Here is a 27,623-nt window from a genome sequence, read left to right as displayed (position 1 = left end):
TGCAAGTTGTGATAAACAACATTTTGGAATCAAGGAACAGGATCCTTTTAGCATCCTTCAATTTTCTCTCTCTCTTCTGCCTCTAATTTGTCACATATTCCAATACTATTACCTTGCTTAGGTCATCATCATTACTTATCTGATTTTATGCAATAAGCAGGTCTCCCCCGCCTACTCTGCCACTCCATCCCCAAACCCCACCCTCAATCCGTTCTTCTGCAGCTAGAACTATGCAAGCAGGGTTGTGCCACCTCCCTACTGAAAACTCACGTTTGATTTCCTACCACACTCAGGATACAACCCTACAAGTCCCTCTGCAATCTTGCCCTTCTATTGCTCAGACTTCATCTCCTACTGCTTCTGTGCTCTTTGCTCTCTCCCTTTGCTCCAGCCAGAGTAGCCTCTGGGTGTTCCCACAACACACTGAGCACCTGGTGGTCCAGCTCTCCGTGCTCTTTCCTCTGCGCAGACTTTCCCCTGCGCAAATCTTCATAACTTCTTCCTGCATTTCCTTAGATCTCTGCTGAATGCCACCACATCAGTGAGACCTCATTGCCCTATGTGAAATGCAAACCATCCTGCCACAGTCCTTATCGCCCACCCTGAGTTATTTCTCTTCTTGGCATTTATTGCCGCTTGACTTACTATATATTCAATTTGATTATTTGTTCATTGACTTCCTTCCCCTCTTCATGAGAATGGAAGCTCCTTGAGGGCTCATTCTTTGTCTGTTTTATTTGTTGCTTTATCCCCAGCACTAGTTCCTGGCACGTGGTAGGTAAATTAATGGATGAATGGTTCATGGATAAAGGTTAGTCATCTACAAAGAACTTAAAAGGCCAGCCCTTAATAATTTAGCTCCCAGTCCTCTGTCCAGGGGCATCTTGGACATCCCTCCCAAATCTGCCTTTACCCCCGCACTCACATGCGTACACTCACTCTCCACTCTAGCCAGATTAAACTGGTTTTCATTGTCCTGAATGTGCCTTGCTGCCTCTTGTCCTCAGGTTTTCACACATGCTGTTCTCCCTGCCTTGAGCACTGTTCCTCCATATCTGTGTCCAGCTAGCTCCCCTCTGGCCTTCTTCTAGGTAACCTTTATGACTGCCCAAGTCTGAGTTAAGAGCCCTCCTAGCCCCGACACAGTGAACTTCCAATGTAATTGTGCTCAGTCTCCTCTATTGCAATCACCCTGTGACTTTTCAGTCTCTACCTTGCACTTTGAGACTTTTGAAGACAAAAGTAGATCTGCTTTTTTCTTATGAACTCTGCAGTGCCCAGAAGAGAGCCTCAATAAATATTTGTGGAATGACTGGTCTCTTACTAGTATATTCTAGACTCTAGTTTGCTAGAGGGCATTGCTCTTAGGTTTAACTTGTTCTGAGTAGTTCTTTACAAATGTGATGGTCATGCATTTTGGGACTGAAGTCTACATGGGTCACAGTACACCAACTAGAAAGATCCACAAACTCTCCAAGGTGTTATTTTTACCTTTAGAAATAGCCACAGGGGAATAAATGCCTAATCAGTGGACTGTAGGAATTTTTAAACAACCTTGATTTGGAGAATTGCCATGTACTATCATTTCCATCAGTGTAAAGGGGCCTAGGGCTGGGAAGGAAGGGTACAGATGTAGGTGCTGAGCTGAGTGACAGGTGGCTGCCTAGATCCTCTGGGCTATTCGCAGTGTATGTTCCCAGGAAGAGACTGTCAAGCCCTGTGTACATGCAGTTGTCTCACATGTTACTATGAGAATAGCAATAAGGGGAGTCTCCTTCCCAGCATCCTTTTGGGGAATAAAAAGTAAATGTTGCTTAAAAAATAAAACTGTTTCACAAAGTAAAACAGACTTTGGAGTAAAGAAACAGCCAGCCAGAATTCCACAGGGAGCTGGCAACTGTTCCACATTTTAACCATTCCCATCTGTCTAATGGGTGGCAATTAGTAACTTCTCCACTGCTATGATCTTGGAAACACACACACACACACACACACACACACACCCCAATGGGAGCTACAGATATTTAAAAGAAAGGAGAACTAACTTCACATGCTTATATCCCAAATGACCAGTTCACTTAAAGTTTAAATGTATATGAAGTTTTCATTCATTTGTTATTACTATGATTAACATGGTTGATTATATATGTTATAAATGTGTGTGCCTATATATTTATAAATGAAATATACTAAAGTCAACAGGCAGTCATCCCAGTTCTAAAATCAGATGGTTCAACAAGAAAGTCCCTGAAGTATTTGCAGTTCTAACCATCTGCAAGTCTTGGAATTTTGACTTTAACTTTGCATCTTCTCACGCAGGCTTTAGGAAAGAAGCATAGAGTTGCACACAACAGTCGGAGTCAGCCAGCATCACTCAGCATGTGGAATGTACCTGTAGAAAGTTTCTGGGTGGGCCCACGTAAACTATGTTTGCTATACTGAACAGAGTCTCTGTGCTCAACTGGTTACAAGTTTGACTCAAGGTATGAGCCTTGCATTGTCAAATAGATACTTGTGCAGAATCAACAGTACCTGTGTGAGTGAGCAAGCCATCCTCCTGTACAGCCATTCTGAAAGTTTCATTGGACTCCATTTTTTTTTTTTTTTTTTTTTTGAGATGGAGTCTAGCTTTGTCGCCCAGGCTGGAGTGCAGTGGCATGATCTCTGTTCACTGCAACCTCTGCCTCCTGGGTTCAAGCAATTCTTCTGCCTCAGCCTCCCAAGTAGCTGGGATTACAGGCATGCACCACCAGGCCTGGCTGATTTTTGCATTTTTAGTAGAGACAGGGTTTTACCATGTTGACCAGGCTGGTCTTGAACTCCTGATCTCGTGACTCACCCACCTCGGCCTTCCAAAGTGCTGGGATTATAGGCATGAGCCACCGTGCCTGGCCTCCATATTTTTAAAATAGTCATACAGGAGACCATTTGAACTTTTGTAAGACAAACCCTGATAAGAACTCAGGCCTGGAAACTGCTAGAAGTCTCCAGGCTAATTACATGAGTAACCTTTGCAGTCTGTGGGATGATGTCTTCAAGGAACACAGAACTGCAAATCGTAGGCATCAACGGATCTATCTACAGGCAGAGCCAGGAGGATCTTTTTGAATAGAGAAACATAAAGAATGGAAGTGGGAAGGAGAACAGTACTGTGCACTGCACAATCCAGGGGTCATCATCACATTCTAGTCTACATAGGCTGTGCTCTCCAGAGAGAAGGGAGAGTAAAGTAAATCCAGTTTTCATTCAATTGCACCATATGGAAAGCCAAAATGGAGAATAATATTTATGCTTTGGGGGTTTATTTGATAGCCAATAACTAAACAACTAAGTGTTTTGGGTTTGTTTTTTTTTTTTTTTGAAAAAAGGTCAAAGAAAAAAGCTTAAATTGACTCAAAATTTTCTGGCAAAGAAAGCGATTCATGCCAAGTTCTAATACCATATGTCTTAAAACAGCAAGAGTAAAACAGCTACTCTGAATGAAGCAAATCAGTGAAGTGCCTAGAAAAAAGAGCGTGAATGGCAGTTTTCAAGTTACACATAGTACTACTTTCATTCTGCATATATTTATTCACAGACTACTACTTGTCAAACTGTGCTATCAGATGGCATTTAAGGTTCATATGGGCCCATGGAGAAGTTCATATTTATATTTTTGAACTCTTGTTCTAAATGATCAGTTCACTTAAACTTAAAAGATATATGAATAAATGTCATTAATGCACTATGAATCAAGTTATGAGTTTCAAGTCATAATAATATTCAGGAAGAAATAAAAACAAGTTGGCTGCTTCACTGGACACCAAGATCTTTGTCTAAGAGTCATGCAGGTCCTCAATGTGGGAGCTTTAAAAGATAACAAAAGCATGATTTAGACTGAGCCTCCTGTCAGAAGTGAGAACTCCATATCATTTATAATACATAGTTTATTATAACATTAAGTTATATACTATGAATTAAACTCAATATAGAGTAGATCTTTATTTAAACCAAACCTCTCACTTACTAATAGATCGTGATTACCCATGACCATTTGTAGCGAAATGAATAATTTCTCCAAATATAATTTTAATCATAAGAATAGAATGCAGAGCCTCAAAATGGGCCTATGAATATAGGAAAAAATGCCTTATGATAGAGGTAGTATTTTATTTATTTTTTTAATTTTTAATTTTTAAAATTTTTTAAATTTAAATTTTCTTTTTTTTGAGACGAAGTCTCGCTCTTGTCCCCCAGGCTGGAGTGCAATGGCACGATTTCAGCTCACTGCAACCTCTGCCTCCTGGGTTCAAGCGATTCTTCTGCCTCATGTCTGTAATCCCAGTACTTTGGGAGGCTGAGGCAGGTGGATCACCTGAGGTCAGGAGTTCAAGATGAGTCTGGCCAACATAGTGAAACCCTGTCTGCACTAAAAATACACAAATTAGCCAGGCGTGGTGGTAGAGGTAGGATTTTAGGTAAGAGATGTCTTTTGGATGTCTATTCAATAATTTGTTGGTATTATTAGTTACCCATTTGGACAAAGATAATGTTAGATCCCTACCTCACATCATCCACCAGTCGTTTCTAGATAGATTAAATATATGAGCATAAAAAGTAAAACTACAAAAGAATCAGAGGCCATACAGGAAAATGCTTTACTTTGGGTAGGAAAGATGATCTTAAACAAGACTCAGAAGGCAAACAACACAAAGGAAAAGACCGATAAATATGACTAGAAAAACAACTTCTACACTGTGAAAAATAACACAAGTAAAATGTAAAGACAAGAGACAGAGTAAGGATAAAATATTTACATATTGATCACAAACAAAAGCTGACTGCCAGTTACGGCTGTGCAGGCTGTGTACTGTACACCACCGGGGGGAGCCATTCAAGTAGACTACAATGTGAATTGTGTCCTGAAGGAAATCCATAATCTATAAATCACTCCTCTACCAATAAGAAAAAAGATAAGCCACCCAATAGAAAAATGGGCAAAGAATATGGAAAGTGAAGGAGTAAAACCAAATAATAGTAGGCATACACAAAAATGTTCAATCTTACTTGTAACCAATGAAAAGCAAATTGAAACAATAATGAAGCATATTTTCACCACACCAGTAATAAAAAAAAATACATAAATGCAAACAAAGAAATACCATTCCAGAGAAGCAACATTTGAAATATGTGGCATGGTGGCTGACGCCTGTAATCCCAGCACTTTGGGAGGCTGAGGCAGGCAGATCACTTGAGGTCAGGTGTTCGAGACCAGCCTGGCCAACATGGTGAGACCCCGTCTCTACAAAAAAATACAAAAATTAGCTGAGAGTGTTGATGGGTGTCTGTAAACCCAACTACTCAGAAGTCTGAGGCAGGAGAATCACTTGAATCTGGGAGGCAGATGTTACAGTAAGCCCAGATTGGGCCACTTTACTCCAACCTGGGTGACAGAGTAAGACTCCATCTAAAAATAATAGTAAAATAAAGTAAAATATGTGATAGTGTTGAGTAGAGTATGGTAAAACGGTATTCTCTTGCATTACTAGGTGAGGTATAAATTTGACAATACCTATTTAAAATAAAAATTCATCTACCCTATTGTCTAACAATTTTACTTTTCCTGATCTTCTCTAAAGAAACCTTCACACACACACATATCAACTATACATTGTATTTATACAATTGTTTATAATCATATCCATTGGAAACAGCTTATTTGTCCATAGTTAGCATTTAGTAGTTGAGTAGAATGAGATTTATATGTGGTGAAATGAAAGATCTCCACTCTAGACTGTTGAGTGAAAAAAAAGTAATTTTCCTAATGATGTATGTGGTATTACTCCAGTTATATAAAACACACATGAAGCAATATCATACATGTATTTTTTTTGTACATCAAACAGTTCTTCCAGGACTACACATTTGTTAACAGAGGTACCTCTGGGAGCCAAAAGGGATTATACATGGATATCAGCAGTGGGTTTTAGGTTTACTTTTAATGTTTGGTTGAAAATTAGAGCATGTGTATTATTTTATAGACATTTTCTTTTCAACTTACACTTCTGGGCTTGTACCTTGAGACAATGGTGGTATTAAAAAGTCATGAAGAAGACATGATACAGAATTTTTAAAATGACAGCAGCAATTTATAAGCGACAGTGGCCAATGCTAACATTTATAATACACACTTAGGTTTACCTAAAGAAGATGGTCTTACTCATCATTTTCTCTTCTCCCTTCTCTTTATAGTCTCTTCTTTCCACATCTCAGGCCCTAGCTCAGGAACCTACTCCCTAGTCACCTAGGCTTTCTCTCTCTTACTCTACTGTAATTTCCTCATGCAGGATTCAAACCCAGGCTGGTTTCATCCCATGACAAGAAGATTGTTATCTAGATGGACACGCTGGGACTTCATCTCATCCCACAGAAGTTAAGTGTTGAACAAATATGGTCAGGTGCTGCCTGTGGAGATGTCCCCAGCCTCTTGCCAGAGGGAAGGGACTGGAAGTTAGAATCCAACTGAGAGGGTTGAATCAGATGCTTGCTTCAAGTCAATGCAGCTAGGGGAGCTTGCAAAGCCAGAGTTTGCAACAGAGTGGGCAAATACTCAGAAGAAAATACAAATTTCTGGAGTCAGAGCAGGCCAGGGAGGGGCCAGCAGGCATCTGGGATATCAGAAGCATTAAATTATAGACAACAGATACAAGACAATCTGTAGTCAAGGACCGGCGCTGCAAGGCAGGAGAATAAAGAACATGAAGGAGAAAGGGCAGCAAGAATGGGAAAGAGGCCCCACTGTTGTCTTGTGTGCATCTCTGCAGAAAGACTTTGTCATAGTCTTTGCAAGGCAGGAGCTACCCTCAGGGCAGTTGGCCTAGACCAGTGCTTCTTACCTAGTGTGCTTTAAGAAAACTAGCAGTGCCTAGGCTGCATCCCAGTCTAATTAAACTAACATTTCCTAGGTGGAGCCGGATGTCAGTATTTTTCAAAACTCCCCAGGTGATTCTCCAGGACTCAGATGCATTGCTCCGGCCTTACAAATTTAGAGTTGGTGATTGGTGGCACCTGGCAGAAGTGAGGCATACACAGGGTGGAGAATCCTGGGAATCCACTCCCTCAGAACAATTTCATCTCATTATTTTTTTTAGTAAATGAGATGATACACCCATTTATTTTCCATAAAAATTAAGATGGCTGCCCTCATTATTTGCTCATATGAGAGCTTAGGCCCAGGGTTTATCAAGTCATCACGATTTCTGGATCCTTCGTTTCAGTTCTCTTTTCAGAGCTGAGTCTTGTCTTTTTTCTCTAGACAGGCTCCACTCCACCCCAAGGCCCAGCAGACTTTGCAGTATGGAACCAATATAGCATTCCATTAATTATATTCTGTCTGAAAATAATATATTCAACACTGAAAAGTGTGAAAAGTAGTCTTTTTTTTTCTTTCTTTCTTTTTCTTTTTTTTTTTTTTTAAATAGAGTCTGGTTCTGTTGCACAGGCTGGAGTGCAGTGGTGCCATATCGGCTCACTGAAACTTCCACCTCCCGGGTTCAAGTGCTTCTCCTACCTCAGCCTCCCGAGTAGCTGGGATTATAGGCACCTGCCACCATGCCACCACTTCTGGCTAATTTTTGTATTTTTTAGTAGAGATGGGGTTTCACCATGTTGGCCAGGCTGGTCTTGAACTCCTTACCTCTGGTGATCTGTCCGCCTCGGCCTCCTAAACTGCTGGGATTACAGGCATGAGCCACTGCGCCCAGCCTGAAAAGTGTATTTTTGATAATCGGTGCAAAGACTGGATTTATATTCTGATCTGACATAAATCAGGCTCGAAATTTATTGGCAGAAATAGAAGTTGCATAATTACTCGGCTGTGGTTATGCATTCTTGACACATTTATCTCTCTAAGCCTGAACTCTGTACATGCATGGACACATATGAAATTCCCCACTCATGATGCCTATTTTCTGGCATTTGGAAATAGATTTATGAAGGTATCACTGTATAATATATAGTTTCACTTTTATAATTTGGATGGTTTAGGGTAGTGATGAGAAGAATCTAAACTTCTGTGTGCTAAAATCATAACTTATTCCTTTGAGAATCTGAGACTGGATGTACAAATGCAAACACAAAATGAAAAATAATTAATTTGGAAATTATTTGACTGGTTATTTTGACTAGCAAATTTTTTTGGCATCAGGCTGAAAGCTTCCTTTTCTGACAGGCTCAATACTCTCTACTTAGCCTATATGAAATAAGCGTTCTGCCCAAGTTGCACATCCAAGATGATTCATCATGCTTTTGAAAGCTATTCCATTAAGCTCTCAGGTCTGATCTTCCTGATTCTTCTGCCATTTGAAGATCCTTATTAACTTTCTCCTGGAAATCTTCTCCCAGTATGTCTTGAGTTAAAATACTACATGAATGATATTTCTGAAAATAAACTATGCCTTGGATGAGGAATCAAAGGACTCAAGAGTACAGATGATAAACTTTTTTTTTCTTTTTTGAAACGGGTATCACTCTGTCACCCAGGCTGGAGTGCAGTGGCACGATCTCGGCTCACTGCAACCTCCGTCTCCTGGCTCAAGCGATCATCCCATCTCAGCCTCCCAAATAGCTGGAACCACAGGAGCACACTACCACACCCGCCTAACTTTTTGTATTTTTGGTAGAGACAGGGTTTTGCCACGTTGCCCAGGCTTCTCTTGAACTCCTGAGCTCAAGGGATTCATTGCCTCGGCCTCCTGAAGTGCTGGGACTACAGTTGTGAGCCACCATGCCCAGCCCTAGATGATAAACTTATATAATGGTTTTCTCTACCAATAATAAAGACTTTGAAGAGAAAGAAAAATCTGTGGGTTGAATGTACAATTAAAAAGATGGTAAAGAGAAGTGACATTTATAAGACGAAGCCGTGGTTTATGTACTGGGATGAATGATGTATTCTTGGTGAGGGAAGGATATTTGACCAGAATCTGGGTGACCCAACTGAAAAACTTTAAGTAAAGGAAGAAAGAAGGACAATCACCTTGATAAACCTATGAATATGGTTCCTATGGAAGACAACAAGCGTAAGATGAGAATATGAATAAAAGCAGGGGATATGCCTGGGGATTTGCACCTCCAAAATATTGGAAAGCAGAGAGGAGATGGAAATAATACTAATAGCCTCAAAACCATTATACTAATAATAGCTGTCATTGATTGAGTACTTACTATCTGTATATCTCTTTTCATCTTAGAAACAACCTTACAAAGTAGGTACTGTTGTTACTTCCATTTCAAAGATGGAGAAAAATGAGGCTTATGGGAGTTAAATAACTTGCACAAGGACATGTACAGCTGGTAGGTAGAAAAACAAGGATTTGGACATGGGCAATCTAGTTCAGAGGTCACTTTATCATACCGTCTCAGTGTGCATTGTGAATGAACCAAGTTGAGGTTATACCATAGTGTGATTTTTTGAGACATGGTGGGAAGGGGCTTCAGATTAAAATACAGTGATGGAGAAGCATGCCATATTCCCAAATGATAGGCTGTAATAAGGGGAGACTGAATGGTATGATATATCAATAAGATATTCACTTGAGTAACCCCAAAACAGAAACACTGTGGAGGAGTGAGTCAGAGAAAAATGTAAGTGACCTGCTCTGGAACTTTGGTATAGGCCACCTGGCCAGAAGGAGAAAATTAATCATGCATTTTAGACAGATGGAAAAAAAAAACCAATATAGAAGTAATGTATAGAATTGGTCATTGAATATATATTTTATACAGTGGTGATGAGAAACTTCAACTATTGGATATTTGCTAGAGAGTTTGGTGGACATGCTCTTGACTTTTCAGAAGAAAGTGAAAGTGGATCTTTTTTTCTGTTAATAGCTAGGAATGGAAAGGATAAACATTGTCAAACATGTGCCTCAGCTTTTGAGATAGCAGGATTTTTAAGTCTGCCAAAGATAGGTATGGTTCTCCCAAGAGAAGGTACATGGAAAGGGCTCATATACAATTCTAGCTGTAATCGGTAATACACGGTTCTGCTAGGAAAGAAACATGGGTCTTGGGACGCTATAAGGAGAACGTGCCACTTACAAAGTTGTGACCTCGCCAACTCCAGACCCACGCTCCTGTATTCCACTGAGGCTAGGACTCTGCACAGCACCTTTCTGCTTGGCCAGCTGACACCCTGTTAGGCTCTGCCAGTAGGGGGCACCAGAGAGAGACCACAAGCCTGGATGAAGGGATGGGGGTTCCTTGCTTTTGTTGGCAAACAGGTCTTCAGGTCACCCCAGCAATGGCAGTGCCTTTCTGAAGCAGCAACTAAATCTAGTTTGCAAGATTTGTTTGTTTGTTTGTTTGTTTTAACACTTGCCATATCAACCTTCCAACTTGTCCCCCAAGACAGTTGGTCTGTGTCTTGGAAATCTGGGTGTCATGAGGCCACTCTTTCAAGTTCAGAGACACCAACACCAGCCCAGCAGCTCTCTGGGAGCCCTCCCTGAAGTTTCTCTGTTTCCCTTATAGAAGGTTCCTGTTTACTGGGAACTGCATTCCCTAAAGCGATTCGAGAGCCAGCTCTTTCTGTGAGAGTAAGAACCTCTTTTGTGTATCCCTGAGAAACCTATGTCAGTTCTTTAAATTAAATTACGGAAATATAGTCCACCCTTCCTTGGCATCACTGAACCCTACTGCTGTTTTCTGGAACTTTGAAAAACTCCCTGTACTTTTGGCGAAACAGAATTCCTTCATGATGTTAGAATGAGCACCTGGGTCCCTGGCTCCAGGTGCATCTTGACCTTACACATCAAGCATCCTCTGAGGCGGGATCATTCCACGTCCACACCTTACCTCACTCTCCTGGTCTTGGTTTTTTTTTTTTTTTTTTCTTTTTGAGATGGAGTTTCACTCTTTTTGCCCAGGCTGGAATACAATGGCGCAATCTTGGCTCACTGCAACTTCCTTGGTTCAAGCGAGTCTCCTGCCTCAGCCTCCCAAGTAGTTGGGATTACAGGCCTGCATCATCATGCCCAGCTAATTTTGTATTTTTAGTAGGACAGAGTTTCACCATGTCGGCCAGGCTGGTCTTGAACTCCTGACCTCAAGTAATCTGCCCACCTCTGCCTCCCAAAATGCTGGGATTATAGGTGCGAGCCACCACACCCAGCCCCTGGCCTTGCTTCTTAAAGACCCAGTCCTTGCTCTGCATCCTTGAGTTACTTCTTCTATCTTTGGTTCCAGGGCTGAGAGGTATTCCTTTGTATTTGTGAAGACAAACAAATAAGTGTCTTTTCTCTTTTCATTTATTGGGCCTCTTTAGACTAATCTCCAGTTCTTGAAACATTATTTCTCACTAGATTCCTCTTTCCAAAAGTCCAAACTGGGATGTCTTATTCCATTTCAACTGCCACAACAAAATACTATAAACTGGGTGGCTTATAAATTATGAAAATTTATTTCTCACAGCTCCCGAGGTCGGGAAGTCCAAACTCAGGGCAGATTCAGGGTCTGGTGAGGATCTGCTTTCTGCCTATAGACAGTGCCTTCTTGCTGTGTCCTCACATGCGGAAAGGGGTGGGGGTCTCCCTCTAGCCTTTTGATGAGGACTTTTTAATCCCATTCATGAGGACTGCCCTGATGACCTAATCACCTCTCAAAGGCAGGACCTCACAATACTGTCACCTTGAGTGCTAGGGTTTCAACATGAATTTTGGAGGAGAAACAAACATTCAGACCATAGCATTTCACCCCTGCCTGTACCCAAATTCATGTCTTTTTTTTGGTGGGAGAGGTGGATGGAGTTTCACTCTTGTTGCACAGGCTGGACTACAATGGCACAATCTTGGTTCATTGCAACCTCTACCTTCCAGGTTCAAGTGATTCTCCTGCCTCTGCCTCCTCAGTAGCTGGGATTACAGGTGCCTGTCACCACGCCCAGCTAATTTTTTGTATTTTTAGTAGAGACAGGGCTTCCTCATGTTGACCAGGCTGGTCTCGAACTCCTGACCTCAGGTGATCCACCCACCTTGGCCTCCCAAAGTGCTGGGATTACAGGCGTGAGCCAGTGCACTCAGCCTCATGTCCTTCTTGCATGCGAATATATTCAATTCATCCCAAGAGCCTGAAGTTTTAACTCAGTCCAGCATCAATTTAAAAGTCCAAAGTCCAGGGTCTCATCTAAATGTCATCCAAATTATATGCATGAGACCCGAGGTACTATCCATCCTGAGCTGTGAACCTCTGAAATTAAACACGTTAAGTGCTTTCAAAATAAAATGATGGGACAGGCATAGGCTAGATATTCCCATTCCAAGATGGAGAAATAGTAAAGAAGTGGCAAATTCTGAACAAGTCCAAAATCTTAATGCTCAAGCATAATCTTTTTGGTTCAGTGTTCTGCTGTCTAGGTGCTGGGGCAGAGGTCCTGCCTTGCACACCCACTGGGATGGCAGTCCTACCTCTGCAGTTTTGCCTGCCTTCATGGCCTCGGACAGCTCTGACACCACAGATTTTCCAGGTGGAGCCTATGGCACAGCTCTCTCGGTTTGGAGTTGAGTGCCTGCAGTTCTCCCAGATGGGAATCACATGCTAGGGGCTCTACTGGTCTGTGGTCTCAGGGGTGGCCCCACTCCCATGGTTCCACTGGGTATTGCCTTAGTTGGGACTCTCTATAGTGGCCCCACCTTTGTGGCGTTTGTCTGCCTGGGTCTATGACGTTCCAGGGCATTCTCTGCAATCCAGTTAGAGGCAGCCGTGCCCCCATGGCTTTGCTGGGTGCAGACCATGCTGCACTGGAGCCACCTGAGCTGGCCCTGGGGCAGCCAAGGGGCACAGTGATGGAGTGCAGGGAGTGGAGCCCCTGATATAAGGCTGCTCTGGGCAGTGATGGCCTTCCTTTGATATTGTTCTGCACTTCAGGACCTATGATGGGAAGGGCAGCCCCAGTGATCTCCAAAATGCTTTCTGAGTCATTCTTAATCCATTGTCTCAAACAATAGGTCCCGGATTTCATTTAAAGTAAATTACAGAAATATATAGTCCACCCTTCCTTGGCATCACGAATCTTACTGCTGTTTTCTGGAATTTTGAACAACTCCCTCTAGGGTTGGCAAAACAGAATTCTTTCACATTGTTAGAATGAGCACCTGGATTCCTGGCTCCATTTGCATCTTGACCTTAGTATGAAACATCCTCTGAGGCTGGATCATTCCACATCTGCACTTTACCTCACTCTACTGGCTTTCTTTCTCAAAGACCTATTCCTTGTTCTGCATCCTGAGTCACTTCTTCTATCTTTGGTTCCAGGGCTGAGATGATAAATGTCCCAATTATCTTGATGAATAGCATCTGGCTTCCATTGAGATGACAATCTATACCAACTTTCTTATCAACTAATCATTTGGCTACACGCTTGTTCTCTTCCACACAAGTTTTCTCATATTTTTTCAATGTGAATAGACTAAGAATCTTCTAAAATTTTAAGCTCTGCATTCCTTTTAGTTAACAATTCCATCTTTAAATCATTTCTCTCTTCTTGCATTTTACTATGAGCAATCAAGAGAAAACAGGCTACACTTTCAACACTTTGCTTAGAAATAATTTCAGCTAAATATTTAATTTCATCACTCACAAGTTCTACCTTCCACAAAACACTAGAACAAGAACACAAAGCAGCCAAATTCTTTGCCACTTTAAAAATAGAATTGCCTTTTCTCCCATTTTCAATAACATATTTCTCATTTCCATCTGAATGGCATCATCAGAATAACCTTTACCATTCATATTTCTACTAACATGTTCTGTTCATGACCACTTAGGTATTCTCTAAAAAGACTGAGGTTTTCTCTACAGCTCTCCTTTTTTCTTTCTGGGCCCTCAGCAATATTGCCCTTAATGGTTAGTTCACCACAGTGTAGGCTTTTTCTAGCATGCACCTCAAAACTCTTCCAGCCTCTATTCATTATCCAGTTCCAAAGCTACTACAGCAGCACCCCCACTTCGCAGTACTAATTTTTGTCTTAGACTGTTTGGACTGCCAGGACAAAGTACCATAAACCAGGTGGCTTATAAACAGCAAAAATGTACTTCCTACAACTCTGGAGGCTAGCAAGCCAAGATCAAGGCAGATTTGGTGTTTGGTGCAGGTCTGCTTTCTGGATTATAGACAGTGCCTTCTTGCTGTGTCCTCACAGAGTCAAGGGGACAAAGAGTCTCTCTTCAGCCCGATCCAGTTCATGAGGGAATGGGCCCTTACGATTTAGTCACCTCCCAAAGGCATCATCTTCTAATATTATCATCTTAGAGTTAGGATTTCGACATATGAATTTTGGGAGAGACACAAACTTTCAGACCACAGCATGGGAGAGCATTCAAATTAGAGAGTCCAAGCTTTGACTCCTGAAGGCACCATTTCTGGAGATTCCAGTTAAGCTCTTCCTACTACCTTCCCCATAGGTTCTCTTTAGTCATCATGAACTAATAGCAGTGGCTTCATCAACCCACACAACCATGGTAGATAACACCATACATCACAAATTGAGAAATAAATACCACTATCACCACAACAAAAGGGTTTCCAAAATCTTCCAGAACTCTTGGATGCTGAGCAAAAAGACCAGAAATTGCTTATCTGTTAAGGCCACATCACACCATGTATTATAAAGAACAACTGGGAGATGAAAGGCGCAACTTCTGGGACATTAAAAGAAGATGAAGTACATTTTAAGTTGCTATTTCTAAAGTATAGCAAAACAACACTTCCTCCCCAACTTTTATTAATGTAGCCAGGGAAAATTTATCAGAGAAGATAGGTCCACGAGGTGAGAGCTGAAAGGCAATTGCCCCTTGGAATTTAAGTTAAATTCACCTCTCTAGCAGATGTTTTGATTTAAAATAGTTACCTTTTGTTCAGCTTAACTCTCAGCTCCCAAATCTTTCTGCTTTCAATTCTTCAAGGAAGGCACCCCTGAATACAATGCGAGGGAGGGAGTTTAATCCAGAATTCTTGAAAACAGCTTGATATTTTCAACTAAATCCAGTAGCGGAATGCAGGCTTAACTGGCCCCACCCAATTTCTCCCACCCAGATATTTTTCCTTTTTGTCCAGCAAAGTTTCTTCTGGTTCCAAAGAAAGAAAAAGGAAGGAAAAGAAAAATGTTTGCTTAAACCATTAAACTCTAAACTACTAAACTAATTCTGACCAAATTTAAGATGCCTGATACTGAATTAGGATGGAGAAAATAAGAAAAATTTTTAAATGGAGTTTTAATTTTATCTTCTCTGGTAAGAACACTTAGGTTATAGGTTACTACTGTACAGTATAAGTGGCTTTGGATGCATTTATTTTATTAATTAAACACACGCTTATTGTGTGCCTATAAGGTGCAAGGTACTGTGCTAAAATCCATGTGGAGGTACAAAGTGAAATCTACCCTAAATATTGCTTGGTGGAGCTTATAAATCAGTAGAAAAGATTAGGTAAATATGATTAGAGAAATGTGAACACAGATTACTATGATATATGGCACAATTAAATACATGCCAGAAAGACATGGAAGTAAAGTTCTATGGGAGTCCAGAGAAAGGGGGGCCACTTCTTTTCTCCAGGAAAGGCTTCCTGGAGGAAGAGGCGTTTCAGCTGCCCTTTCAAGAGAAAAGAGAGAAAAACCTTCCAAGCCTCCTTAAGGAAAAGCACACACAAAGGGCGTAGCCAAGGAAAGGATGAGGCTCCTTTAGGGAATGACTTGCAGTACTTATCACAGTAACCAAGCCAACTCTGCCAATGTTTGGTGAAGAATATCGCTCTAGTAAACTTACTCTAATTAGCTTACTTTGATTTTGCTTGGTTTCTGGAGGAATTCAGGTAACGTCTACATAAGTGATGTTACCTCCTCTGCTTTCAATATGTCTAACATTTAATACATAAAAGTATTAAATTAATCTTGCTCTTTCTCTCTCTTTCTCCCCATCTCTCTCTCCCTCTTCCACTTCTCTTTCAATGTGTGTGTGTGCACGCACGCACACACACACACATACACACACACACACACACAACTTCCTGATAGCAAGGAATAAAATAAATACTTAAAACCAACTTTAAAGAGGCAAGACTTCTGATTTTCTTCATTAAATAACCAACCTGCATTTCAAGCTGCACAGTAAATCCCATCAGAGACATCTGGAGTTAGGCCCCAGTCTTGCTTCCTGGGAACAAAGTCAAAAGATTTCAGGCCTGACAGCAGGCTCGAATATTTCCTCAGCCACTTTACCTCCCCTAGAAAAGCAACAGTTCTGTGTAATACCACCCAGTGTCTGCTTTAATAAAAATCTCTCTCATTACTACAGGCTGCTACTAGAGAAGGTTTGCCATTGGCCAAGGGCTTAACCTTGAGGCCCTGTTCTTGCATCTTCTCTCCTCGGTCTTCCCCTTGACCATGGCTGCTGCAGGAAAAGAGGGGTCTGCTGTCATCCAGACCTTAACACAGCCGGTTTATTTTTTAAATGATCGCAAACAACTAATCTGATTGGCTATTTTTCATTGAATGTATCAGCGGACTTCAGTGAGGAAATTAACCAACTGCTTGTGGATCATACTAAAATAGACCTCAAGTTTACGCATGTGAATTCATCTGCCCCTGGGAACGAGTAATTTCTGCTATGTGATTATGCAAATAAACTAGATTTAAGTCTTATATCTGTGAGAAACTCCACAAGTAAAGTTATGCAGATTTCAAAAGGTGAATTCAACAAAAAGTGGACAGAAATTAGACTACAGACACTGTCACAGATTATGTTAGGATACAGATATTTTAATAACCGGCAACACTTTTCTGATTGATTCCAAGCTAATACTATCCAGCACATGCTGCTTATTTCTTGTTCATTGACAAAATGCTAAATTGAGTCATTGCACAGAGGACATCTCCACTTTGAAAGAGATGATCGACAAAACAGCAAGATCACTTTAGCAGGCATCAGAGGAAAGAAGTTAAGTATTTGCTGACCTCTTAGAGAAGGAAATGAACTCCAATTCTCACCCCCTACCCCCTTAGATTTGTGCAGGATTGTGAAGAGCTGAAAAACTTCAAAGTATAACAAAACTGCGGCTCAATTTTAGAAATATAAAGCATTTGGAGTAACTAATTTGGCCAAATATTTATGTTTTGGTGCATAGTTGAACTGCTTATCAGACCTTCAGGAATTCTTTGTTTTTCATTTTTGTGCTTTTATTTCCTCTCCTATCTTCTCCTCCCCTCAATCGAAGCAAAACACCCTTTGGCAATGAAAGCTGAAGATGCTTCTTCATGGAAGAACCAAGCCAGGGCCAAGGGGGCTGATCCCCAAGTTTCTGCCAACTGCACTCAAAGCAGTCATCTTCCCTCCCACTAGCTCTCTTCTGAGAAGTGCTGGGAAATGTGGAAATCCCTAAGGCCTCCCCAGGAAAGAAACAAAAATCTTTTCCTATGAGTATAAAAACCCTTCTTGAGAGATCTTAGATTGACTTTAAAAGGCTGCTGTAAAGAGCTGGCTTTTGTGTCTTTACAAACTGGGGCAGAGAGGTAGGCAGGGAGGGTTCCCAGGAGCCTCCAGATCTGGTGGACCCTCTCTTTCCACTATCAATACCCACCAGCCTTCCCTGCCACCTCCCACAATCTCTCTGCAGTCCTAACTTTAAAGAAACAGAACACTGCTCAGGGGGATGATGCTCATTTATGAAAAAGAAGGGTAGGTGTTAGTTACACTGCTAACTTTCAGTGGAGACAGGGCAAAGGGAAGGCACTTGGACAGTCTTTGCGGGAAATTACGCTGAGATGTTCTATACCAGTAAGAAGGGCAGAGGAACCACTGTTTTTCCTTTAATCTCCAGGCTGACCTCTGCTCTAAGGGCTGCCCGCAGTGACAAGTTCTGCATTTCCTATTAGTTTCTTCACCCTCCAGCCCTGGGGGCTGCTGAACCACACCAAAGATCCCAGGTGGGCCCCAACCCGCTCCTGCCAGCAGAACTCTACTGCTCCCAGGCTTCAAAGCCCACAGGGCTTCGAGCACATTCCAAGACATTACACAGCTGGGAGGCTGGGAGCCTGGAATGTCTGGAGCCCACAGAGGGAAGGTGTCCCAGCATGCTCCCCCATCCCAACCACATTTCCCCAAAGATCTCAAAGCATTCTCCAAGGGTGATCTCATTTACTAATAGACATTTATTTCCATTTTCATCCTTACTGTTAGGAATGGCCTTCTTTTGCATGAATGTCATTTTGAGTTTTTTCACATAGCCTATCTCATGGTAAGAATATCACCTTGGGAACAAAGAACCCAGTTACTACTCAACTACCAATTAGATATCACTTAAGCCCTTTCCCAGTGCACAGACCTTTGACATTTAACAATGAAGCAGCAAGGAAATGACTGTTCCAGTTCCACCCATTGAAAGAGAAAAATGTAATATGGGGCCAAGACATACATCACAAATATGTGTGTGTTTGCGTGTGTGTGTGTGTGTGTGTGTGTGTGTGTGTATCATACCTCATAGTGCTAGTGCTACTGCAGTCTTCAGGACTTCTATTTCCTTAACTGTAGAATGAAGATAATAACACTACCTTACGAAGTTCTTTTGGTCTTGCTATAGTGACTGGAACATAGTAGGCACTTAATGAATGTTTGCTGAATAAATACACTGATGGATGAATAAACATAAAGTTTCAGGGTTTGTTTCCTCATCTCTTAACCTGCCATGTTTAATTCACAGGGCAATTTGGAGGATTAAAGGACATCCAGGTTTTTAAAAATGGCTTTTGAAAATAAAAAACTAACTGTAAAAAAATACCAGATTATTATTGCGCATGTGCCTACTAGCATTGGTGCCCAGGTGTGTCAAAATCTCATGGATCTATATCTTTTTTAAAAATATGCATTGGGCACTAAAGCAACTCCCTGTACAGGGAGTAACTCTGCCTCTCTGGTTCTTTCTATAACTTTGTTTTTATGTGTTAATTGCCTCAACCCCATTAAAACTATTGAATGTGAATCAAGTACTTGAGATGGAAGAGTTTCAGAGCTAATATGGTTTGGCTGTGTCCCCACCCAAATCTCATCTTGAACTGTAGCCCCATAATCCCCACGTGTCATGGGAAGGACCTGGTGGGAGGTAATTGAATAATGGGGGTGGTTACTTCCATGCTGGTTTTGTGATAATGAGTTCTCAGGAGGTCCGATAGTTTTAAAGGGGCTTCTGCCCCTCTTCACTTCTCCTTGCTGCTGTCATGTGAAGAAGGACGTGTTTGCTTCCCCTTCCACCATAACTGTAAGTTTCCTGAGGCCTCTCCACCCCTGTGGAACTGTGAGTCAGTTAAACTTCTTTCCTTCATAAATCACCCAGTCTCAGGTGTGTCCTTATAGCAGTGTGAGGATGGACTAATAATACAAAGCTTAATTGGGCAGATAGTATGTGGTGTAACAGTATCAGTCCTAGAGTCTAAATGCCTGCTTTTTGTGCTCTGACCCCCTGATTTACTAAGGTACCTGACCTGGCTATGCCTTAATTCATCCATAAAATGGGGACATTAGTAGAATACTTTCATAGAATTGCTGTGAAGATTGGATAAGATACATGTGTAAAGCATTTAGAGAACTGCCTTGCACATGGTAAGAATCCAGTAAATGCTAACTCCAACCATTGTTGGTGGTATTGCTATTATTATCCCTTTGCTAATGAGCTTGCAGTCTAGTGGAAAAGATAGACCATAGAACAAAACTGGAGAAGTAGCGCAGCACGAAAAAGGTTACCAGCAGTATGCTTTGGGTGCAGAACCAGGAGACATCTTTATTCACAATCCTCATCACCTCCTCTGCATAGTCTCTAGTTTGTCACTGTTCCAATGTACACAGAATTTAAAAATAATGTCCCAGATTCCATCTGAGGAGCACAGAGCCTAACGCTTCTCACGATCATCACACAATACTTCCATTAATGCAGTAAGTTTGTGGAGCCATATCACACTGTTGGCTCACATGAAGCTTTTGGTCAAACAAGACCCCCAGGGCCTTTTCACATCAATTGCTGCCAAGTCGCATGTTCTCTATCCTGTATCCCTATAATTCTTTTTTGGACCTAAAAATAAGACTTTGCATTTATCCTTATTACATTTTGTGTTGTTAGTCTTGGCCCAGCATTGCAGCATGTCAAGATAATTTTAAATCTTGATTCTGTCAACTCTCTCATGTCTTTTTTTAAAAATCCCCTCCAGACTTGTGTCATTGCATATTTGATCAGCATACCTACTACCTCCTCATTCAAGGCACTGATTCAAATGTTGACCAAAATGAGGCTAAGAGAATAGCCCAACAGTTCAGTTTCAGAGCCCTCAGCATACTCAATTGTGTCCACTAATCATTTTGGGAATGATTGTTCAAGTAGTCTTAAATTCATTGAGAAGTATCCCTATTTCACCATTTTATTCAAAATACCTTGCTGATATGAAGATACACTGGGTCTATGACATTATTGAATATTATTTTATTTTAAATGTTCCTGAAGTGCTTGTATCTCCCTTAAATTTTATGAGAATATTCAATTTCTACATCTAGATTATCAGTAAAGAACATAGTGGACACCATTTAATAGGTGACTTAAGAATAAAATTATGCCATTTGATTGTTACTCTTGCACTCCAATTTGAAGCTTTAGTTTGAAGGTGCATTTGCTAGGATATTTAACTGCCTCAACAAAGAGCCTCCAAAATCTCAGTGGCTTCAGACAATGGAAGCTTATTTCTCACTCACATGAAGTGATCCTGGTTGTCAGGCTGCCTTCCATGTGTCATTAAGGAAATCTGATTTCTTCTATTTAGTGGCTTGCCTCTCCTCTTGTACTTTGCAGTTTTAGAAAGTCAGAAGTTAATGGGGAAAGGAGAGAGATAATGACATGTGGAATGTTTTTGTGGCCCAGACCTGGGAATAGTGCAAGTCAGTCACGTGACCACTCTACCTGCACGGGAAGCTGGGAAGTGCACTTCACGTATGTGCCCAGCAAATCCAGAAAGGCAACAGAAAGCTTGGCTTAAAAACAGACAGAAAACATAGTTTAGGTGGAACCCACATGGTATTTCATGTTAAGTATGGTACTAAACCTGACAGTGTATGGGGTTGATGGATCAAAAGTGATAAGACCTAGGTTCTAATTCCAGGTCCGTCATTTATTGGGTAAATGTAGTCTTGGATAAGTCACAGAACTGTACAGTTGCAAGGCTTATGATACTGTCTTCGTCCATTTTGTCCATTGCTAAATCCTTTTTGTTTGTGCCCATTTGTGTCACATTCTGTGGGCTGATCTCTTCCACATAGTTTTTGCTTGTTTCGCACTATAGAAAACAGACAAGCTCTAAAAACCATTCAAGGTAAAGCTCTGCCCTAATTACACTGCTTCTATGACTTGAAGTCCAGTCACCGATGTTCCCTCTATAATTAAACTTAAGAAGCAGGCATTGAGTGCCTGTTGAGACCAGGACATGTGCTAAGTTGTGGGGTAATACATAGATTGATACAGTGAATCCTAAAATAAACAAAAACACTTGCAAGTGGTAGGAATTCAAAACTTCCAAATGAATTAAAAATTACTTGAACAATCATACCCAAAATGATTAGTGGACACAATTAAATTTGCCCAGGGCTCTGCAATTGAACTGCTGGGCTATTCTCTTAGCCTCCTTTTGGCCAACATTTGTGTCAGTACCTTGAATGAGGATGCAGTAGGTATACTGATCAAATGTGCAATGACACAAGTCTAGAGGGGATTTTAAAAGACACATGACAGAGTTGAGAGAATCAAGATTTAAAATTATCTTGACATGCTGCAATGCTGGTCCTAGAGTTGAGGATCCATCTGACAGTTTTATGTACCAGATAGCTCTCACCTAATTTGTCAATAAGAATTTTCAACAGCGAACAATCAACATCTTCACTAAAACTACTAGAAAATATATTTAACTGGAGGCCAGATAATAAATGACCTTAAGTGCAAGGACAGGGAATTTAGACTTTATTCCACAGGCAACATGTGGGCCGTCAACAGTTGTTAAGCCAGAAAATCTTATAGTCAAAGTGAAGAAAACATAAAGCATAGATGAAAGAACCTCTCATTCTGATGAGATGGCAGGCTGAAATTACTGGGAATCTCTGCCTTTTGGGTATGCCTAGGATTTGAGGATAAAATATAGCAAAACAATTTTTTATGCAAAACTAAGATCACAGAAAGAAGGGGAAATCACAGAAAGAGAAAGAATGAAACCAAGCAAGTTAGCGTGTGAACTGATTCTCCATTTCCTGCAAAATTGGAGTGAGTCACGGAGCTTCAGAATCCATGGAACTTGGGTTTTAATGATCACAGGAGATAAAGCCTTGAGCCTGCACAAGATGGGGATGGAAATGAGACTCCCTCATAAAGCCAACACCCTTGGAGGCCTGAACCGTCAGGGAGGATATGAACGAGAAAAAAAGAAATTTCTCAACCAACATAGCAGGATGACACAGAAACACATTTGTCTCTCTTTGTGGAAAAAAAACATATTCAAAATCTTGGAGAATATGAAACCCTGGATCTACTCTACATACGAATTTGGTTTTTAAAATTACCCTATTGGAATAGCCCAGAAACTTCCAAGCCAAGAAATTAATGTAAAAACTGGTCCCTGGCTAATAATATTTTGGAGTGGCTGGCAGAAGCACTTACAAAAACACTCCAGAGAGACATTCCACCATCCAGAATGCGAGGTGGTTTCAAAGGAGCAAGCGGGTCCACGCAAAATGAGCTCACAATACAAGGAATTACAAAACACTGGAGGAAATCATCCATCCTGGGCAGGAGTCAGTAGATATTACACACAGCAGGATTCACGAGCACTGCCTCCTACCTCCCAAGGAACCAAGGTGCTAGAACAACAATCTGAAAGAGAATTTAAAATAAACATGTTTAGAATGATTGAAGACATTACAGAAGGAAAGAAATCCGCAAGGAAAACAATACCATGACCAAAAAAAGGCAGACTTTTTTAAAAGAACTAAATGGAAAGTGTAGAAATAAAATGCACAGTTATTTAAACTAAGAACTTAATGGAGGCCAGGTGCAGTGGCTCACACCTGCAATCCCAGTACTTTGGGAAACCAAGGCAGGAGGATTGCTTGAGCTCAGGAGTTCAAGACCAGCCTGGGCAACTTGGCAAAATCCCGCCTCTGCAAAAAAAGTTACAAAAATTAGCAGGTTATGGTGGTGTGCACCTGTAATCCTAGCTACTCAGGAGGCTGAGGTGGGAAGATCACTTCATCTCAGGAGGTCAAGGCTGCAATGAGCTGTAATAGGGGCACTGCACTCCAGCCTGGGTGACAGATCAAGACCCTGTTTCAAAACAAATATATATATAGTTACCATTAGCCAAATCAGATGTCATTTGCTTGAAGATATACATTTCACATATATATTTGAGATATGTTTCTCTCAAGTACTTATCCAGATGTATATACATAAATGGATGAACTAAATAGCAGATTAGACATATCTGAAGAAGAATTAGTGAATAAGAAGACCAACCTAAAGCAACACAGTGAAGGTAGCACAGAAAAATAAAGGGGTGAAAAATTTGGAAGAGAAGTTAAGATAGAAAAGATAGCACGAGAAGCTTTAATGACGTCTAAAATGATTTCTAGAAATGAAGAAAGAATGGAGCTGAGGCAATATTAGAGAAAGCAATGGCCAGAAATTTCTAATTGGTTGAAAAGCATGAATTCGGGGGGAGCGGAGCAAGATGGCCGAATAGGAACAGCTCCAGTCTCCAACTCCCAGCGCGAGCAACACAGAAGACCGGCGATTTCTGCATTTTCAACTGAGGTACTGGGTTCATCTCACTGGGGAGTGCCAGACGATCGGTGCTGGTCAGCTGCTGCAGCCGGACCAGCGAGAGCTGAAGCAGGGCGAGGCATTGCCTCACCTGGAAAGCGCAAGGGGGAAGGGAATCCCTTTTCCTAGCCAGGGGAACTGAGACACACAACACCTGGAAAATCGGGTAACTCCCACCCCAATACTGCGCTTTAAGCAGACAGGCACACCAGGAGATCATATCCCACACCTGGCCGGGAGTGTCCCACACCCACGGAGCCTCCCTCATTGCTAGCACAGCAGTCTGTGATCTACCGGCAAGGCAGCAGCGAGGCTGGGGGAGGGGCGCCCGCCATTGCTGAGGCTTAAGTAGGTAAACAAAGCTGCTGGGAAGCTCGAACTGGGTGGAGCTCACAGCAGCTCAAGGAAACCTGCCTGTCTCTGTAGACTCCACCTCTGGGGACAGGGCACAGTAAATAATAACAAACGCAGCAGCTCTGCAGACGCAAACGACTCTGTCTGACAGCTTTGAAGAGAGCAGTGGATCTCCCAACACGGAGGTTGAGATCTGAGAAGGGACAGACTCCCTGCTCAAGTGGGTCCCTGACCCCTGAGTAGCCTAACTGGGAGACATCCCCCACTAGGGGCAGTCTGACACCCCACACCTCACAGGGTGGAGTACACCCCTGAGAGGAAGATTCCAAAGCAAGAATCAGACAGGTACACTCGCTGTTCAGAAATATTCTATCTTCTGCAGCCTCTGCTGCTGATACCCAGGCAAACAGGGTCTGGAGTGGACCTCAAGCAATCTCCTACAGCTACAACCTACAGCTGAGGATCCTGACTGTTAGAAGGAAAGCTATCAAACAGGAAGGACACCTACACCAAAACCCCATCAGTACATCACCATCATCAAAGACCAGAGGCAGATAAAACCACAAAGATGGGGAAGAAGCAGGGCAGAAAAGCTGGAAATACAAAAAATAAGAGCGCATCTCCCCCGGCAAAGGAGCGCAGCTCATCGCCAGCAACGGATCAAAGCTGGATGGAGAATGACTTCGACGAGATGAGAGAAGAAGGCTTCAGTCCATCAAATTTCTCAGAGCTAAAGGAGGAATTACGTACCCAGCGCAAAGAAACTAAAAATCTTGAAAAAAAAGTGGAAGAATTGATGGCTAGAGTAATTAATGCAGAGAAGCTCACAAACGAAATGAAAGAGACGAAAACCATGGCACGAGAAATACGTGACAAATGCACAAGCTTCAGTAACCGTCTCGATCAACTGGAAGAAAGAATGTCAGCGATGGAGGATCAAATGAATGAAATGAAGCGAGAAGAGCAACCAAAAGAAAAAAGAAGAAAAAGAAATGAACAAAGCCTGCAAGAAGTATGGGATTATGTAAAAAGACCAAATCTATGTCTGATTGGGGTGCCTGAAAGTGAGGGGGAAAATGGAACCAAGTTGGAAAACACTCTTCAGGATATCATCCAGGAGAACTTCCCCAACCTAGTAGGGCAGGCCAACATTCAAATCCAGGAAATACAGAGAACGCCACAAAGATACTCCTCGAGAAGAGCAACTCCAAGACACATAATTGCCAGATTCACCAAAGTTGAAATGAAGGAAAAAATCTTAAGGGCAGCCAGAAAGAAAGGTCGGGTTACCCACAAAGGGAAGCCCATCAGACTAACAGCAGATCTCTCGGCAGAAACTCTTCAAGCCAGAAGAGAGTGGGGGCCAATATTCAACATTCTTAAAGAAAAGAATTTTAAACCCAGAATTTTATATCCAGCCAAACTAAGTTTCATAAGTGAAGGAGAAATAAAATCCTTTACAGATAAGCAAATGCTTAGAGATTTTGTCACCACTAGGCCTGCCTTACAAGAGACCCTGAAGGAAGCACTAAACATGGAAAGGAACAACCGGTACCAGCCATTGCAAAAACATGCCAAAATGTAAAGACCATCAAGGCTAGGAAGAAACTGCATTAACTAACGAGCAAAATAACCAGTTAATATCATAATGGCAGGATCAAGTTCACACATAACAATCTTAACCTTAAATGTAAATGGACTAAATGCTCCAATTAAAAGACACAGACTGGCAAACTGGATAAAGAGTCAAGATCCATCAGTCTGCTGTATTCAGGAGACCCATCTCACATGCAGAGACATACATAGGCTCAAAATAAAGGGATGGAGGAAGATTTACCAAGCAAATGGAGAACACAAAAAAGCGGGGGTTGCAATACTAGTCTCTGATAAAACAGACTTTAAACCATCAAAGATCAAAAGAGACAAAGAAGGCCATTACATAATGGTAAAGGGATCAATTCAACAGGAAGAGCTAACTATCCTAAATATATATGCACCCAATACAGGAGCACCCAGATTCATAAAGCAAGTCCTTAGAGACTTACAAAGAGACTTAGACTCCCATACAATAATAATGGGAGACTTCAACACTCCACTGTCAACATTAGACAGATCAACGAGACAGAAAGTTAACAAGGATATCCAGGAATTGAACTCATCTCTGCAGCAAGCAGATCTAATAGACATCTATAGAACTCTGCACCCCAAATCAACAGAATATACATTCTTCTCAGCACCACATCGTACTTACTCCAAAATTGACCACGTAATTGGAAGTAAAGCACTCCTCAGCAAATGTACAAGAACAGAAATTATAACAAACTGTCTCTCAGACCACAGTGCAATCAAATTAGAACTCAGGACTAAGAAACTCAATCAAAACCGCTCAACTACATGGAAACTGAACAACCTGCTCCTGAATGACTACTGGGTACATAACGAAATGAAGGCAGAAATAAAGATGTTCTTTGAAACCAATGAGAACAAAGATACAACATACCAGAATCTCTGGGACACATTTAAAGCAGTGTGTAGAGGGAAATTTATAGCACTAAATGCCCACAAGAGAAAGCAGGAAAGATCTAAAATTGACACTCTAACATCGCAATTAAAAGAACTAGAGAAGCAAGAGCAAACACATTCGAAAGCTAGCAGAAGGCAAGAAATAACTAAGATCAGAGCAGAACTGAAGGAGATAGAGACACAAAAAACCCTCCAAAAAATCAATGAATCCAGGAGTTGGTTTTTGGAAAAGATCAACAAAATTGACAGACCACTAGCAAGGCTAATAAAGAAGAAAAGAGAGAAGAATCAAATCGACGCAATAAAAAATGATAAAGGGGATATTACCACCGACCCCACAGAAATACAAACTACCATCAGAGAATACTATAAACACCTCTACGCAAATAAACTGGAAAATCTAGAAGAAATGGATAATTTCCTGGACACTTACACTCTTCCAAGGCTAAACCAGGAAGAAGTTGAATCCCTGAATAGACCAATAGTAGGCTCTGAAATTGAGGCAATAATTAATAGCCTACCAACCAAAAAAAGTCCAGGACCAGATGGATTCACAGCTGAATTCTACCAGAGGTACAAGGAGGAGCTGGTACCATTCCTTCTGAAACTATTCCAATCAATAGAAAAAGAGGGAATCCTCCCTAACTCATTTTATGAGGCCAACATCATCCTGATACCAAAGCCTGGCAGAGACACAACAAAAAAAGAGAATTTTAGACCAATATCCCTGATGAACATCAATGCAAAAATCCTCAATAAAATACTGGCAAACCGGATTCAGCAGCACATCAAAAAGCTTATCCACCATGATCAAGTGGGCTTCATCCCTGGGATGCAAGGCTGGTTCAACATTCGCAAATCAATAAACATAATCCAG

The 27,623-nt window shown here is 41.4% G+C and overlaps 1 protein-coding gene and 1 long non-coding RNA gene across 9 annotated transcripts in view; one reads left to right on the top strand and one right to left on the bottom strand.

Annotated features, from left to right (window-relative positions):
- The window catches only part of LOC119621585 (uncharacterized), an 89,301-nt gene that overhangs the window by 5,760 nt on the left and 55,918 nt on the right, over positions 1–27,623 (top strand). The window contains exons 3-4 of one of the 4 annotated variants that reach the window (XR_005238141.2): positions 2,320–2,483; positions 6,327–8,448. The exons of the other annotated variants lie outside the window; for them this stretch is intronic. This is a non-coding gene — a long non-coding RNA (uncharacterized lncRNA). Of the gene's footprint in view, positions 1–2,319; positions 2,484–6,326; positions 8,449–27,623 lie in introns of those variants that run through there. 4 annotated transcript variants of the gene reach the window in all.
- Positions 1–27,623, bottom strand: part of CALD1 (caldesmon 1) — a 270,316-nt gene that overhangs the window by 218,129 nt on the left and 24,564 nt on the right. The gene's annotated exons all lie outside the window — the stretch shown is intronic.

The sequence above is a fragment of the Chlorocebus sabaeus genome, chromosome 21 (genome assembly GCF_047675955.1).
Source record: "Chlorocebus sabaeus isolate Y175 chromosome 21, mChlSab1.0.hap1, whole genome shotgun sequence".
NCBI classification, from domain to species: domain Eukaryota; kingdom Metazoa; phylum Chordata; class Mammalia; order Primates; family Cercopithecidae; genus Chlorocebus; species Chlorocebus sabaeus.
Note: the sequence above shows the minus strand (reverse complement) of the source record. Positions and strands in the feature narration are given on the sequence as shown.